We start from the raw sequence: 2,864 nt of genomic DNA on the forward strand, positions 1-2,864 counted from the left end.
ATACATATCTAGTATGTGTATAAGCAATCACACCAGATGATCATGGACCATAACCTAATATGATTAGGCCCGAGCAAGTAGGCCTAATCACTTACATCAAGATCTATGTGTACAACGGTGCATCTTCATGCCCTGTGATCGTCCATCTCGTCCTCGTCGGTTCCGTCGACATCTTGATGCATCTTCATGCATCACGATCGTCCGTCTCGTGGGTCCCGCTATCGCATCCACGCTCCCACTGCGCCTCCTCATGTGATTACAACTTAATCATAGGCACGCAGGCTCGACAATAAACGAGAAATATAATGGAGGCTCGCAGACCTCAATAATAATAATCATAAGTACACACATCACACGGTCCATGATCATCCGTCCACACATCATATATCACATGTATAAATAATCATCATCATGTAGGACTACTAGATAATAATAAACATAATAATCAACTAAACCTTTTAATTAATTAATATTTTCTGAAATTAGGGACATGTAGGGAATTTCTGAATTTATAGGGGTATTTTCATAATTTGGACAAAAGATAGAAACTGGAATTTCTCAAATTCCGAGGGGTAAAACTATCTTTTGCCCAGAAAACCCTAATACCCTACTACCCTTTGCTGCAAGCAGGCCGCCAGCCGGCTGCTACAGACGCTGCCCCTGTGCTGCCAGCCTACGGCTGTGCTGCACGCAGATCAAGGGCAACAAATGTTGCTGTCCTTTCTCGCTATTGCGTCAACGATTTTAACATCAAAAGTCTTCCTAAACACAACACACGCAGTTCAAAACCAATCATTCGCACGAACAACCTGGCTTTGATACCACTGTTGGGAAATCATTGGGGGCGACATCATATGCGCAACGGAAGAACAAGAAAACAAAATCCCCGATTCCCAAAGAGATGTTCGTCGTTGTGCGAAGATTGGTGCGCAAAATCGGCGAAACTTAAAACTGCGTATAGAGTAGGTTGTGTTACCTAGGGAGATCGTATATCCCTATTTCCTTGCAGATCCTTAGGAGAGGGTGAAGGAGGTCAAGTGTCCTCCTCTCTAGCGGTGATCCACACAGCAAGGTTGCGACGACGCTCCTCAAAACTCCAGGCCTGCTCTGAGGTGGAGAGGAAGAGGAGAATAGGAAAGGCAAACAAAGGCTCTAGCCTATGAGGCTCTGAATCCCTCCTATTTATAGAGGTCCCCTATCAAACCCTAATGGGTCCCATAGTTTTTCCCATTGTAAATCTGTTATCAGCACTATTATAAATATGTTATCAGCACTATTGTAAATCTGTTATCAGCACTATTGATAGTAGAAGTTTGAGGTGGACTACGGTCCCATAGTTTTTCCCACATTGGGTTTTCCACGTTAAAAAGATTTGGTCTCACCATGTGATTGATTATTTACTCTATTGTTTATGTTGTACTGGTTGATATTTACATTTGGATATCAAGTTGGTATTTTGATGAGGAACCCATTTTGATACACAAAGAGTGAAAAGAATATTCCACTTTAACAGGTTTTTTCCTAACAAGTGGTAGTAGAGCAACAGGTTTTTTGGTGCTAGTTTTTCTTATATGATTGAAATGGAGCAGTCAGATGGTATGATTAAATTGAACTCATCAAATTATTCCACTTGGAGGCGTCTAATGGAAGATTTGCTCTATTGCAAAGATTTGTATAAGCCTATCAAGGTTAAATATAAACCTTCTACTGTGGACGATGAAGAATGAGAAGTTCAACATAGAAAAGCTATTGCCTATATTAGAAGATGGATGGATATAAACTTGTATGAGCATATTTCAAATGAAACAAGAGTTGATGTTGTTTGGCAAAGGTTAGAAAACCTCTTTGCGAAAACGATAGTGGGAAATAGAATTTCTCTCCTCAGACGGCTTGTAAATTTGAAGTATAAAGATGGTGGTAACATTGTTGAGCATATAAGCCTATTTCAGAGTCTTGGAAACAAGCTGGTTGCTATGAAAATGAATATAGATGATGAGATGCAAGGATTACTACTTCTCAGCTCTTTACCAGAAAGTTAGAAAATGTATGTGGTGACTATTTGCAACTCCTTGCCAGAGGGAACTCTAACTATAGATATGGTTAAAGACAATTTACTAAATGAAGATGCTAGAAGGAAAGAACAGGGTGAATCTTCTTCTAGTGCATTTGTTACTAAAAAATAAGAAAGACGTGGAAGAAGTCATAGTAGAAATCCACATGGTTATAGAGGAAGATCTAAGTCTAGAAGAGATATCAAATATTTTCACTGTAATAGGCTAGGTCACATGAAGAAAGAGTGTAGGTTTTGGAAGCGAGAACAGAATGAAATGAAGAAAAATGAGAAAGACACCAATACAGTTGCTGTTGAAGGTAATATCACTATTGTCTGTGATGAAGGTTGTGTTAGTCTTATAGCTCAGGATAGTAATTGGGTAATTGACTCTGGTGCTTCATTTCATGTTACTTCTCATGGTGATTTCTTTAGATCTTACACTATTGGTGATTTTGGTAATGTCAGAATGGGAAACAGTGGTACATCTAAGATTGTGGGTATTGGAGATATTTGCTTGAAGACTAGTATTGGGAGTAAATTGATACTCAAAGATGTAAGGCATGTTCCAGATATTCGTCTTAACTTGATATCTACAGGTAGACTTGATGATGAGGGCTTTGCACACTATTTTGGTGAAAGCAAATGGAAACTCACTAAAGGTTATCTGATTGTGGCAAGAGGAAAGAAACTTAACTCTTTTTATGTTATGGAAGCTAAGCTACACAAAGGAGAGATTAATACAATTCAAAAAGGTGAAAGTATAGATCTTTGGCATAAGAGGCTTGGACATATCAGCGAGAAGGGACTTCAA

This window comes from Musa acuminata, unplaced genomic scaffold, assembly GCF_036884655.1.
Source record: "Musa acuminata AAA Group cultivar baxijiao unplaced genomic scaffold, Cavendish_Baxijiao_AAA HiC_scaffold_1054, whole genome shotgun sequence".
NCBI classification, from domain to species: domain Eukaryota; kingdom Viridiplantae; phylum Streptophyta; class Magnoliopsida; order Zingiberales; family Musaceae; genus Musa; species Musa acuminata.